We start from the raw sequence: 16,317 nt of genomic DNA, 5'->3' as shown, positions 1-16,317 counted from the left end.
TTTGTGTGTGTGCGTGTGTGCGCGCGCGCGTGTGTGTGCGTGTGTGTGTGTGTGTGTCAGTGTGCATGTGTGCATGCATGTAAGCGTAGTGATGTGCGTGCTCGTATGTGTTTGACTGGGTGCATGTGTAGGTGCAGGCACACACGTGTACAATCAGATCAGCCATCCATCTTCCTCACCCGGTCGTTCGTGTCAAGTAACGCAGAAGGGGTAAATCAACACGGCGGTGCGGGTGACACTCTCACCTTACAGCAGGCAATTAAGGCCCTCTGATTGGCTGGAGGAGGTTTCAAGGAAGTCACAGGCGGGAACACGGGGGTGAACTTCAGCCAGTGAAGAATCCATGGTCCGTTAACTCCGTAACGGCAGAGCTACCACCCCATCGTGGTAGAGCTTTGCATGTAGCATCCCGAAGACTGCATGCATGCATAAATTAGCCTTTAAAAGCGATCAATGGAGACACAAAAATGTAATTGAAACGCATGTGGGTTTCAGCCGGTCCGCCATTCTTTTCCTCACAAGTATCCTTGCTTCGACTCGTCAGTGACTGGCAGCCCGGGTCTATGGGTTAATGTCTTTTAAAATAAATTATCTCAAGAATGTGACTTGGCGTAGTTGGTTTCTCAGTCGATTTCCCAGGTGTGACATGCAGGTGTTTTACCCGTTTACCCTCTCAGGCAGTCCCAGAGGCGTCGAGGATGAGCGGGGCCAGGCCGATCACCTGGTCGTCCTGGCCCAGTGATCTCTGTGATGTGGTTATTAAGCTTTTCTCCTGTTCAACATTGGAATTGGCACTTTGGATTTCATGCCGGTGTCCCCACGACTGAGCCGAGGTCACGGATGTTATAATGTCCCATCCGGCAGGATAGATAAAAGAGCGAAATGGGGAATAGGATTTAATATGTAATGTTTTATTTAGTTCAACATTTTCCCTATTTTTTTCGCTTTTCATTTCATTTAACGACCGCTAGGAATAAGTGCTACCGTTTTACAATCACTGCGACATCGTGCTTTTTTCTGTCCCAAAGAAAAAACATGAATAAGAATAGATCCAGTTCTTTATTTTTGACGGTTATGGAAGACAAGGAGTACCAAGACCCATTTTTTAATCCATAGTAAAATAAAGCACATCCATTTGTCGTATTTTGGTATCAAAATGTTTTTTCAAGTGAGTTTCCAGTCCAGTTTGATAAAAAATGACCTGTGTCTCGCTTCTTCAAAGGATGCGGCGTGAATAATCTTCAGAGGCGCCCACACTTGGATATTAGTTTTGTGTGTACACTGTCTTTTTAACAGTTGCCCACCAACATGGAACAATGGTGTTCACACACACACACACACACAGTGGCGCACACGCATTCACACACACACACACACACACACACACACACACACACATACACATTTTACAGTGAGCACTAAATAAAGACTCTCACCTCTCCTGTTTTCATTGCATAATATTTACTGATCATGTGGTCAGTAGTGTGGGCCGATCAAAGCAGGACAAAAAAGAATATACACCTGGCATGCTTTTTAGAGGGATAGATAGATAGATAGATAGATAGATAGATAGATAGATAGATAGATACTTTATTAATCCAGAGGGAAATTCAAGTATATGTATGAATAAAGGAAACAATCTGCAGTTAAATAGGAGTGATGAAATAAATACAGCAGGTGGAACAGGTCTCTGTTTTAGTGGTGTTGGCCTGCCACCGGGGGAATGCTTGAGGCTGAACATCACGTTTGCATCAAACATGAGTGATCAAATGTTTTGTCGAGTGCATTTGAAAAAAGAAAAGCATTGCTGGCTTATATGCTCTGAAATACAGGTTGGCTATCACTACTACAGAGGAGCATATGTGAAGTTGCCAATTAATCAAAACAGGAATCTGTAAATTAAAAGAAATGTGTTTTTGTGTGGGTCGATTTTTTTTAATGACCAGCTGGCAATCGGAATAACAAATGGCAATATCCGTTTTATACTTTCTTTGTTTCTTGTTGCAGTCTGTGTTAATTAAACATGTACACAATGATGCTCGCTGCACTATGTGGCCGTTGGCTCAGCTTTAACACACTCACACCAACCCCCCGACACGCACACACACACATATTTCACCACACAGCCGCTAAGTAGCCCATTGTAAAGCCAGAGCTGGCCAACTCAAACTTGTAGAGAGACAGCACTTATCAAAATCTGCCAACAGAAGTTGCAGAAGCTGGCAGCAATGGCAGTCCTTATTTTCCTTATCTGCCAAAGCTCCCATCGAGGCCTGCCACTATACGGCGTACACGGTAGTTCATTATGTCATCTCACATTATTCAAAATACTTAAATAAACCCTGGCCCAGGGAATGGTAAACAGCCAGACAGCCCGGGCCCTAATGGCAGTCTTCGGAGTGGAAAAGACAGGAGGCATCGCTCTAACTCCTCAGTAAGCACTTTTTTGTGTGTGTGTGGAGACCCACTCATCTAGCCCGAGTAATGGGGCCTTCATTAGCCATTAGGATGCCAGACATGTCCCGTACACTAAACATTGTGGAGATCTCTCCCCTTCCACCCTCTCTCTCTCTCTCTCTCTCTCTCTCTCTCTCTCTCTCTCTCTCTAACCTCCCGCTCCCATTGTCTCTCATTTTCTTTTTTCGACTCTGGCACTGTCTACGTATCCAGCCCCCCCACCCCCCTTCTTCTCTGTTGGAGCTGACAGGCTGATTAGGCTTGAGTTTGGTTTTCCAATCTTCAAATTCAGTCTCCACTCAGAGCCCATTAATGGAAATGTCCCCTAATGGATAAAATAAGCACAAGAGAGACAGAGAGAGAGAGTAAAAATGTAGCACAGGTATATTAAAATTACCCTTGAATTAAAAGCAATAGAAAGTAGACAGGTACAAAACAAAACTGAGAGCCTCGTAGCAGTAACCGACTAATATAATGGCCAAAGTGAGAAAAATGTCATAAAAATATGAATAAAAGTCATAAAAATCCTATTTTTCCTGATGTTGTCACAGCATCCGCCAACGCTCAGCACCCAGCAGGAAGTGGCTGAGGAGCCGCTTAGGAAAACCCAACAACGTGTCGTTGGAAATGTGGATTCAGGGAGGAAGAGAAGGACGTGTTCTCAACCATTGTGGTCCAGGCCTTCCCGTCCATGACCTCAGAGTCCTCCCTCATAGCCCCCGTTGGCAGGGGGCCGTACCAGGTGGCTGGGGTCCCACCACTGACTAACACTGGCTGACCCCCCCCCCCACCACCGCCGGTCCGCCTGTCCACAGCTCCCCTCCCAGTACGCCGCGGCTGTAATCACAAGATTTCCCAGTCTCGGAGTGCGTTGAGATTCTACTGTGTGAGTTGTTCCATCGTTGGCTGAGGCACGGTGGAAACAAAAAGGCGTCTGGATAACCCCCGCCCCCACCAGCGGCTGAGTGCTTGTCTGTGGAGCCCAGCGAAACAAAAGCAGCGCGGGCGTGAGTTCAGGCCGACATTGTGGAGCTACTGGTCCCCGGGGACTGAGCCTCGGTCGCTGGAGAACTGGAACCATTGTGTGATTCAAATTGATTCATTGCTCCTTAGTTACTCGTTAAATTAATATTCTTGTTTCCTTAACCCCGGAAGGCCGGCAATGCATTATATTTTTCTAGCTTGGTTACATATTCCTTAAAACCTCAAATTGTGCAGTCGTTTTCTCTCCAAAGTGTTCAAATGCTTCAGCACCCATTGGCAGGACCCATCGCAGACCACATTCGCAGCGTGAAGAGCAGGAAAGGAAGGACATTCGGAACACCAATAGTTGTGTCTTTCCTGTGACTCATCCTTCCCCATGCTTTTATGTCCAGCTTGTTACTCCTACTCCCTGCCTTCACTGACCTTGACACCGGAAGACAGGTGCTCTGCCATTCAGCCACAGAAAACATGTTTCAATTGAGACGGATCATACACCACTGGAAGTATGGGCAACTGAAATCACCCCCCCTATCCACCAGATGGACAGCCTCTTTCATGTGTAGCAGTCATAGTACTCAAAGTGTACAAAACACTGCAACTGGACCAATACGGGCCGGGGGAAAGGAGAGGATAGTGTGTTTCTGGACAGGTTGGAGGGTGCCTTTAGCAGGCACTCTGAGTGGACCAATCCCACCTCCTCTTTCACACACTCACGATGATGGGAGAAACATGGCTGATTCCAGAACAAGTAATAGGCGTTATTTTTTCTGGGTCACTGTTCATTTTATACATACACGTATATTTCGTTTTTTCGGTCTGTTCTTTTTATACCTGAGGGAACTGGAGAGTGGGATGAGGGAGAGAATAACATGCAGCACGGGGTCGCAGGTCAGATTCAAACCGGAGGTCATTACCGGGCGCATGTTGTTAGCGTGTTGGTGGGTTGAGCTGCCGAGCCACCTGTGTCTCGTTCTTTCCTCCGGGTCACCCCATTACCGCTTGTATCCCTCGCCTACTTCTCACCACTCATCTCCCTCCCTCCCTCCCTCCCTCCCTCCCTCCCTCCCTCCCTCTCTCGCTCTTTGTCTAATTCCCATTTTCTCTCTTGCTCTCTCTTTTTATATTCGACCAAATGTTCCCGGCCTCTGGCAGTATCTGTAAGTATCTATATTGTTGCATTGAAACATTCACTCCACACACACACACACACACACACACACACACACACACACACACACACACACACACACACACACACAAAACACACGAAAGAAAAATCTCTACGTATCTATATTGTTGCATTGAAACTTTCACTCCACACACACGCACACGCTCATATCACGCACAGACATTCACGGAAATCGCTAACAAGCTTACAAACTCACTAAGACACTGTGCATGTAAAATGTATTGTAAAACAATCAGCACATTGGACCTTAGAGATGTGTGTCATAACAGAGAAATGTGAACATCCATTGTATTCAACATCTTATTTAACATCTAAACCCGACCATGCCAGCCACTCCGCTCCAGCTCAGATTCCCAGTTAACTCGGAAACTTTATCCTAACCCCAAAACGACATCCTGTCCCCGAAATTCCACTCTGTCCCAGACGAGTGGATTATCTTAACCCGACATAGACTATTCCGGAAACTCTAGCATATCCAATAACCTCAGACAACCTTAATGTCCAGACGTTTTCAGTCATGGCCGACAGGATGCCGTGGCACCGGCCACCAGACGCCCACCAGAATCCCCAACGCCAATCCGACCAGAAGATATGGTGCATTAAAAATGCACATGTGTCGGAGAATGGGATCGTTTTCCATCGCACGCAATGACTCATATAGATTTGTGCTGGCATGCGCACACACGTACACACACACGCACAGACACACACACACACACACACACACACACACACACACACACACACAAACTCACACACACTCAAACACATACGCACACACATGGACATAGGCACAAACACACGCACACACACACAGATTCAAACACACTCAAACACACACACACACACACATATAAACACACACACATGGACATGGGCACGTGTCGCACACACATGAGTTGCTTTGAAGTGTTCTTTAGAAGAGAAAATAAAGATTCCAGTCATTGTGGTCTTTATATTCAGCTATATGTCTTTTCCAGGTCTGGGCATTTGATCATGTGTGCGTGCTGGGAGGGTTGAGCTCCTTACATCACTGGGCGAGAGTGAGTAAATTATTCCATTCAATTATCGGAGCATTTGCCCAAAGAAAATACCATCTGGGTGCCTAAAATAGATTAGTTTAAGGCCATACTAAATTATTAAACTATTTCTAGTGAACAAGTCCCCATTCCGCTTTAAATGAGGCAGCCTTATGGAGTTCATATCTAGCCCTCCGGTCCACTGGCCGTATGTATGCCGCCCCTAAGCGTCTGCCCCCTGCAACAGGTCTCCCACTAGGGACATATAACGGGGTGGACTGCATTTGACCCCTCAACTCATTAAATAGATAAAGCAATGATCAAGTGAGGACCGACAAAGAGCAGTGTACATATATAAGTATATATAAGTATATATATGTATATGTATATGTATATATATATATATATATATAGCCTCCTTCACAGTGATGCTGCAGGGTTTGGCTGGCGGTATTATATTTCTCATTTATTCGTAATGCCCCCTGTGGAAGTCCAAGGCAGCTCAGCCACCATATGGCCGTATCGTTGTGAACAGACGCTTCACTCCGCCAAACCACCTCACTGCGGTTCTTCGGGGACTCGTGTACAGTGCAGCCCACACACACACACACACACACACACACACACACACACACACACACACACACACACACACGGACACTCAAGAACAGACAAATGCACACACACAGGCAAATGACGCACGCACGCACACGTACACACAAACAACACCACTGACACACATACACACGCACTCTCACTCAATCTCGGACAGACGCACGCACATACGTACGCACACACACACACACAAACACACACACACACACACCCACTCACTCAAGCACACACAAAAAACACAGACACACACACAAACAGAAACACACACACATACACAGTGGATGAGAGGAAAGAGCCTTTAGCTAGGGGGCAGCGGATCGTTGAGTAGACCTTTGAAAGGTCTTGTGAACTGTAGAGCAGACCTGAACCCCAACTCTGCCCTGGGAAATTCATAAAAAATGTATACAGAGGGACCGAGACAATAGCTGGTTGGATGTAAGAGTACACAAACACATACGCAAAAACTCACACAAATGGACACAGACGTTTGTGGATAAATAGGGCTGAGTAATGTTGGGGAAAAAAGGAATTAAAATAACAAAATTAAACATTTCGAAGGAAGTGATTTGTCTCAAAGATTGAAGGTTTGAGTCATCTTGAGTCTTTAGTCACACAGAATAAGTTCCTAGCCAAATGAGATGCAATCTAAATAGACCAGATCAAGAATTGGCAGTGTTTTCAGTTGAGCATACTCATAGCATCCACCACATTTTATAGATGTTCATTTCTGGATGTTTTAATAATGCCAGCTTTATGCAAGCACGAAGAATCATTCTGACCTCTCACTGCAGCACCAACAGTTGATTAAGCACCAACAGTTATTAAATCATGTACTGATGAATGAAAACTGCCTTCTATATTTGATGACTTTAATTACAATAATAACATTCAATAACATTTAATTTCCTAAAGGGGTTTTCCATATTTCCATCATGTTAATGATTTGCAATAATAGGTTTTAAATAAAAGGAGGTAAGAAGGCAGCTCTTTGTATTCATTATGTATTCTGAGGTGAGTGTTCAATGCATTTTAATGTTCATTCAATGCAAAGATATAGTTAAAACTATTTGATATACAGTATACATATCCACTACTACAGATAGTAGTTGGTTGAATGGGCCACTATTTATCAATCAATTTCTCTCTATATATATACATCTCTCTCTGTATATATGTATATACAAATATATATTGAAGAAGAAAATCAGAGAACTCAATGTCCCCACTTTTCCAAATAAATCTGTATAGTTCTAGCTGCTCGCCTGAGGTAGCCAGTTCACTGGTACCGGTAAGTATTCATAAGATGCGTTTTCTACCCCCTCTGTGTTCAATACAAGTATCGCTTATTCTCTATTATATGACAGGCTCCTCATTGCATTGCGCTCTATTGCAGTTCATCGTATTTGGTCAATGGTACTTCGATATTTCCTCCACCGGAGCTTACTTCATCTAACTCGTCAACTGAGCAGAGAAATGGGGAAAAAAACAATAAATAGCATCTGGTGCCAGTATCTTGGAAAGAAACAATGGGCCAAGACCCTCCATCACACGATGCATTATCAAAACACAATTTGGAAGAAAAATAACTGCTTTATTTTATACCGCAAGATGATATGATTCATTTTTCAAAGAACAAGTATGATGGAAAATTATGAAAAGGCAATTTCACCCATGGCTAGAAATTGGTACGGCCTGCGTGATTGCGCCATTGTTTTTTTTCTTTGTATTTCCGACATTGGGTATAAATCGTGAGACACTGAAAGGACAAGGTCTGGTTCGTGCGCACGAAAGCGTTACTTCTTGAGCATCCAGATATCCCGCGTGAAACGACAGCAAGAAACATTTTTCTTTGTTGCTTACTAGTATTTTCCGTGTGGCAAATCAGAGATAGAGCCTCTCCTTCGAAGGATGTGCACATCGATTATTGTCTAAGAGCGCATTAAAAACAAGTCAGGCAGCATCCCGCAGGTGCTTCTTCACTTGAACACAACGTATCGCTACGACGTACAACCTCACCTTCTTCTCAAACAAGCTACACAGATTTGCTTGTCTGGGAAAGAAAATTGCATGTTTGTTTACTTTCTCTGCCTCGCTGTTGCCTCGAACACGTACAGAGGAAAAAATTATGATGGTCTAATTATTCGTGAAGATAGAATCGACTGACCAAAACATCAGGGCTCATTTCAGTTGAAAGTGATTGTGTACCAAGTGGGCATTCACAGTCTGTCTGCTGCTCACCAAACACACAACACGCACTAGCAGCCATATTGTTCATTGGTGCTGTTGACCATAATAATAAAAAAGTACTCTTGCCTTGTGATTCGATCTTTACTTTGAAATATCATGACAGTAGGAAATGTGTCCATTCTGATGTGTGACAATAAAAGTGGAAACATCTTTCAATCCTCCAACCTTCAATCTTTCAAACCTCCAACCTTCAATCCTCCAACCTCCACACTCCTACGTGTAGTTTCCCCCTCAACTCTGCGAGAATCTATTTACATGTTGGTGGTTGCATTGATTGTTTTGCTTGTGCTGTTTCGGCACATGTCGAGCCAGGCTGTGCCACGCAGGCTTTGCATACGTTTAGAACACTAACCTTGTAACAAAGTCGAAGGCAAAGCCATTGCATGCCCACAAACCACACGATATTGTGGCAGCTTTGAATTTATGGTCAAATTTACACATGCAAAGCAGTACATTGCTGCTCCACAGAAGCATGTGAGTAAGGTATTCCGAGGAATATATATTTGGGGTGAAAGGTCAAGGCTTATAGCATTAATGAATAGTACACAAACAACATTATATAGTCCTTTAGATTGACCGTAAGTCAGTCTGAAAGTAAATATAATGTTTTTTGCGTACCAGACAGAGTATCTATTCCAGCCTTTGTTTAATTACATTTTGTCACACTAATAATTCTCACAAGGCTTTGCTGGTGGGAGTCGCAGCTTTGACATTTTCAAATCAGAGAGTTATTTTCTGTCGCTTGCTGGGAAACAAAGCTTGAGGATTGTTTTGTGCGATAGCTGCCTCCTTGGCTCCTGAGCAGAAATAATGCTTTATCTCTATTTATCGCTTGCTATGAATACATTTTTGCCACTAGCCTCTTTAGTTATTTATCATTAAATTCCAATGCATGCCTTTAATGCTGCATTGTGAGAGACTGTGAATGCAGATGCTGAGGCGGTTTCAGTGTTCAACCACTTTTATTGACAAAACATACAACTTCGTCTGTACAACAAATGTATGATTTATTAATCGTATGCTCCCTAATCGTATACTAACTATGTGCACATTTCCAGAGATTTGTTTACACATACTGCAGAATCAGTGCCATGGTTTATTCATGAGGCTGTGTAGTGTAGGGCAGTGTGACTTCTTGGCGGCGCTCTTTATTGCCCTCATGGCCAAAGGAACTGGAGTATCCGCAGTCTTCTAGTATTCGCCATCGTCTATTTCCGTGAAAGCAAATACAGGCATCATGGGCTGTGTTGTTCTACTCAACGGCCCGAACAAGCACAATGCTCGCCTAAACCGGGTCGTGTTGTTGCATTTACATGCGCAGTGTAATAAGTTACACTGTTTAACTGCTTTATTTACATTTGCATTACATTTATTTATGGTACTTAAGACAAGAGGCAAAATAGGTGTTTATGATGACTATACACTCCCGTAGAGGGTAGGGAAGTTAGAGTGGGATTGGCCTTGCTCCCCCTCCCCCCCCCCCCCCACGCCCCCGACTGCTGTGCTTTGTTTGTTAAATGATATGCTAATAACTTCTGCCCTCAATATGATCTAAACTGAATTCGCTTTTTTAATAAGCCTTCATTTACTTAAAGGAGGGCCTTTTCCATGATATACAGGTAGCTGTTTTGTTAGCAAATAGTATAATGTGCGTTCGCAATCCTTTTTTTCTCTATAATTGCGTCTATAATTTCTCTAATGTCATCTCCCTGGTAAAGTTGTCATGTTGATGGTTCATAATAATGGCCAGGTTCTCAAGCCCATTAGCTTGTGATTGACCTTGCCCTCTCTCTCTCTCTCCCTCTCTCTCTCTCTCTCCCTCTCTCTCTCTCTCTCCCTCTCTCTCTCTCTCTCTCTCTCTCTCTCTCTCTCTCTCTCTCTCTCTGTTATTGTTGTGCTAGCTAGTCTGACAGTAAACAGAGGAGGGGAGGCCAAAGGTCATCCCCAGCTCTTCTTTGTTGTAAGCGTGTGTGGCGAGGTCCGCCTCCTTGCACACTGCGCTGCGGCCATCCCCGGGTCAGTGACTCCGCTGATGGGGATCGTTAACCTGGCAGGTGTGTGTGTGGCTCAGAGAACTGCAGGACCCAAGTTTAAATCTGTTACAGCCATTAGGCCGGACTGGACACACCTGCTTTTTATTTTATTTTTTTCTATTTCAGAGTTTTTTCTGCTCAGTTGAAATGTACCAGACTCTTCTCTGAGTGCCACTGAGATGCCCTTGGGGCAGGGTTGACCTCTCTGTTGATTGCTCAAGGAGTATAGACCCTGGGCCATTTCTTGTACTGTCCTGCACCTGCAAAGACATAAAGAACACACTTAAATTCACTTTAAACTATGCACGGTTTTTTTTTATCACTTTACATCTGCTGAGTCATTTAGCACTACTCTATGCTTATGTCCCTTGATGCCATATATATGTATGTTCATGCATGTGTGTGACCTGTGTGCGTGTGCGTATGTGTGTGCGTAAGGCAGACCATACATGACTTCTCATTACAACACAGCTCATTATGTATTCTTCAGATGTGATGTGAAAGTCCTGTTTAATGGTTCAACTCAATGTAACCCATTCAGGCCCAAGAGAGAGAGAGCACATATGGAAGGTGTGTCATAATAATCAAATAGTCAATGTGGTTTTATCCTCTCCTTTGAATGGTTCAATCATTTGAAATGTGGACTGTGGTATTAGAATATGTGCGCCTCATGGCAATTCATCTTGCTAAAGTTAAATCCTCCATACAGCAGGCGGCTGTGTTCACATGAATCAGTGCACTGCTCGGCCAAGGTGAGGGCCTTTTCCATATGGCATCGATGTTGATCAGGTAGAATTCGTGTTGAAAGGAAATACAACAAAATGAATACCGAGAGCTATTGACTGAATGTGAGAAGAAGGACAAGCGGAGAGACGGACCGGTGATGTTGATGGGAACCACGCGGTCAAGAGAGAGAGAGAGGGGGAGATAGAAAGAGAGAGAGGGGGAGGGAGATAGAAAGAGAGACAGAGGGGGAGATAGAGAGGCAGAGAGGGGGAGGGGGAGAGCGAGAGAGCAGGAGAGTGCAAGAGAAAGAGAGAGAGCTGGAGATACAGACTGACAGAGAGCGAAACAGATAGACAGACAGATAGAGGGATACAGACAGACAGACAGACAGACAGACAGACAGACAGACAGACAGACAGACAGACAGACAGACAGACAGACAGACAGACAGACAGACAGACAGACAGACAGATATGTAAGTTCATTTGGGATATCTATTTACCGTAAAAGTCTGTCATAATTCCTTTTCAATCACTAGTCATATCCAATTGTACTTTACTGCGTGTCTCATCAAATTTACATGAAGCTGAAAGATTTCATTTCATCCAATTAAGAAACTAGTGTTCGAGAGATAAAAAAACAGAAAAGAGAGAGCGAGAGAGACGGTGAGGGAGGTAGAGAGACAGATAGAGAGGGAGAGAGAGAAGGAGCGAAAGGGAGACAGAGACAGACGGATCACTAGATAGCCTGCAGCAGGGGTGAGGATGAGAGAGGGAGTGCTTTGATGACAGAACTATATCTTTTGAAGACTGGTAGCTTTGTGATGTGCCCTAAATGCTGCTCTACCTGGACAGAATTCCAACATCAGCCATTTTGTCATATATCTGCATCCACTAGCATGAATCGAACCCTCCTTCTTCACACCGCAACCCAACAGGATTACTCAGGGTGTTGGGAATGGTATGTTTTTCTTTTTGATGCGAAAATAACATGAATCCGTTACACGTCAATTGAAACAGCAGGCAGTCTCCTGATACTGCCATTTCAGAAGTTTCTATACGTGTCGGTAGGGATACAAAATAATGTTTTTAAATGTCTGTATCCAAAAACAGCTGGAGCTCCGATACGAACTGTGCAAAAAAATATGGCCCAATACATTTAGCAATATGACTAATTCACTTTGTTGGGTCGTGTTACAAATAATCTTGGCTCTATGTGCTTTTTCCAGTGTGTTCCATGTGTGAATGCCTCACTCTACCACTTTCTGTCCTCAAATCATCCCAAGTGCCCCTCCCCCTTCCCCACATACACAAACATGCACCATTCGTTGGCTTAAGCAAACACACTGTCACACCTGAAACCCCGGCATCCTAAAGAGGACTAATCTGCAATTGCCTTGGTGTTCTGCTCAAATTGCCCCAGTATGACAGTCGGCCCCTTTTGTAATTACATCTAGGTCTGGGCCATTAAATATTCATATGCCTTTCGGTGGGAGCTGCTCCAACCTAGCTTCTCCTGCGGCATAGCTCCTCACAGAGCAGGACCAAATGCTAGCATCCCCAGCCCCCCCCCCCCCCCCCCCCCCCAACACCTATATGCACACAGACGTTGTATTTTATGCACTTATTATGGACACTGTTTTTCTAAATGTCCTTTTCTGTACCTCAAGTTCCCTTTTCGATAGATTTCCACTTTAAACGTATTCAGATTCCTTAGTCAGCTTCCTAATATCCAGGCCATTGATTAATCTTTCATACGAGAGCATTGTGTAAGCTTCTTCCCCATGCGTGTGTCTGTTTGAAGTGTGGTGATTCTCTTAATGGTTTTCATCACATGGGATAGGCACACGATGGCCAGAGCCTGGATGAGCTGTGCAAACACCTCTGTGATGTTGCAGAGAAGCCGAGGAAAGGGGGATTTGGGAGAAAAGTGCAAACCTATATTCATCATTAATGCAGGGATCCTTTGGGGATTGTAAAAACAACAGGACTTCAGACAATCACCAGTATGGCATCAAGGATTAAGTCAGAGGATTAGCACAGCAGGGCTACCTGGCTTTAAATCTCTGGAAGGGCACAGGATTTAATAAAAGTGATGGCAGTGTTCAATATACTCTGCTTTATTACACCTCAGCATCTTGAAAATAACCAGAAGAATCATGAGCCAATGACCAACACGTTTGGTGCTGGCGGGCATGGAAAGTCTACGTTTTTGTTTTCACTTTTGGATAACTGTAAAGGGGCCACAACACTAGACTTAAAGGGCCAATGTGGTACATTCCAACTAGCTTGTTGCTTACATTTACCTAGCATATCTGCAGTCAATGCTGATCGATAGTGATTTCACTATGTAGCCTATGTATTCATGTATTCATGTTTACCTTAATATTAGTGAACAATACCTACAACTGATATGTTCTATAAATAAAAAATGCTGGCCAGTGAGACTCGTTCTTTGTACAGTAATCTGACTATCAACACTGCCAAAATCCCTCCCAAACGCTCACCAAGCCAGCCGAATTTGCGTCACCCAATTTGTTCAGCCAGATATTAGTGGACAGAACACTGACGTTGAGTATTATTTGTTCTAAAAGTCTATCACCAACCAACTTTGGGGGCCTCAATCTTACAGATGACTGACATACGACTTTAAACCAGCCCCATGCTTGCTAGGCCTAAATTCTGCTTGATGGTACTTTCTCCTGATAGATCCACAGACCATTCCCTTACGACTGATTCACTCAATCGGTCGCATGAATTGTTTATGGATCTTTGTGGCATGTCTGTGACGTCCGTGTCATGGTGTTATCTTAGATTCTTTGGATCTAAAAAATGTACGGCATTTGAGGCCAAACCCATATCTATGGATGATAAATCAGTAAAAGCATTTTAGAAGGATAGTCGGCAGTCAGACATACATTAAGGTAATGCCTGCTTTGTCCTTTAATCCAGTTAAAACAACATTGTTCTTTATGAAGTGTTGTAGACCTACGGCAACCACAATTTAACAATTTAACTAATTTAAATGTTTTGTAGCAACCACGCAAAGTAGTTACCAACATTATGTCTGTCGTACATATATGGCTGTTTATGTACTGCTGTTTATCCTTGTTGATAATGATGTTGATAAGTAAGTGCGATAAAGAAAATCATCCCGTGGAAACCATCAGCCCAGCCCTCAGCCTTTCCCACAGAAGAAGAGTACACCTGGATTAGGCCTAGATTTAGTGGACTTTAGCGGCCAAATCCCCTCTTTCCAAGTGAGATTCCTGCGCTAGTACCATTAGAAGTCCCTATGAGCCTGTGGGGATCCACTCTATATATTGGGTCTAGTACCAGTCATGCACAGTTTACCATAAGTGAGGTGGAGTCGAGAAGAGCTTGTGAATACTGGAGCAAGATGGATGCTCATATTATATGTAGTATATTTTAGTTGATCATAGAACATCCACATTGCAACCAATCATAACCAGGTCGTTCAAAAAGAGCTTTATAAAGATATGTCATCAGTGTAATCTTCACCTTAAAGGTGCTGTTTAAAATGATTGGTTTAAGTGATTGGAAGGATAATCCAAAACCAATTTTTTATTTTGTGTTTATCTTAGTCAAACCATTACATCAATCTTTATCCTAATCATATTTAGAGGTCTTGACAGGATTGCGGTAAAAACCTTATTTCAGTAAGTATTTTGTGCGAGAATAGATGTCATCAAACTTAATCTTTCATTAAACATGCTTCTAAGGACCTCTCAATGTTTAGGATTTGCATCACTATGATGGTGCAACAGGGATGAATTTTACCGCAGAACGTAAAGGTACCGTCACCTGAAACTCACAGCCAAGTTTAAATGCAGCTTTTTAATCTTCTGCTTTTTATCTCGCAAAACATAAATTTGATTAATCAACAGAGCAAGCAGTTATCTTGAAGCCACCTATTTTTATAACTGAGGCACTTATTCTGCAAGAAGGCGACGTTCTGATCTCTTTCGGCATGTCTCAACACATCTTAGGCTACTCGCAGCTTACCTCTTATTTGATTATAGTTCTGGAAAATAAAATACTAAAGAGAGAGAAAAAAACAGAACTGTCTAAAGTCATCAAACATTTGTCTTTAATTCTGAGAACAGTGATAATGAGCAAGGGCAGGGTCTGGGAGAATGCAGTGGCAATCATTGAAGTCTCACTCTCTCTCTCTCTCTCTCTCTCTCTCTCTCTCTCTCTCTCGCTCTCCTCTCTCTCTCTCTCTCTCTCTCTCTCTCTCCTCTCTCTCTCTCTCTCTCTCTCCTCTCCTCTCTCTCTCTCTCTCTCTCTCTCTCTCTCTCTCTCACTCTCTTTCTCTCATAGGAAAGCGCTGCTCTGCCGGCTGTAATAATTGGCTGTTTATTACGTTACAGGAAATTAAACAGTGCCCAGGAAGCTGCAAGTTCAATTTAAAGGAGAGGAAGGGGAGACGGGTGAGGGGGAAGGAGGATGTGGTGGGGGGGGCGGGGGGGTATTAAAGGACCAATAAAGTCACTCTACAATTTCTCCAAAGAAAGGTGAGATCCCTCAGAAGAAGGAGCGTTACATCGCCGCCTGCCTCTGAACTATTCCCCCCCTCCCAGCCCCCCCCCCCCCCCCCCCCCCATCAACCAGCGCCATAATCACAACCTCGTTTTCTTCTTTCTTTTTTTTTTTACAATGTCAAATTTACTCTCTTATCTTAATCCTCATTAACGCTGTTCTCCTGCTCACGTCTGATCCCCCGCTAATGACTATAAGGGGTGTCTCTGGAATTCTCTCCCCCAGCCCTTCCCTCCACCCCCCCCATATACCCCCCCCCCCCCCTCCCCCATACAAGAGGTAGAGGAAGTTGTCGAGGAGAGCAATAATGGAGTATAGTTTTGCCTTTAAGTTGGTCGCCAGAGGGGGTCTTCAACGCAACGCGAGCTACGAGTTGGAATTATCACAACTAGCATCACTGGAGAAATACGGGCATGTTTGTACGCAGGCACGCACGCATGCATGCGCACAGACCCAGACGAACACAAACACATAAACTCAGCCAA

Source organism: Gadus macrocephalus, chromosome 1 (genome assembly GCF_031168955.1).
Source record: "Gadus macrocephalus chromosome 1, ASM3116895v1".
NCBI lineage: Eukaryota > Metazoa > Chordata > Actinopteri > Gadiformes > Gadidae > Gadus > Gadus macrocephalus.
Note: the sequence above shows the minus strand (reverse complement) of the source record.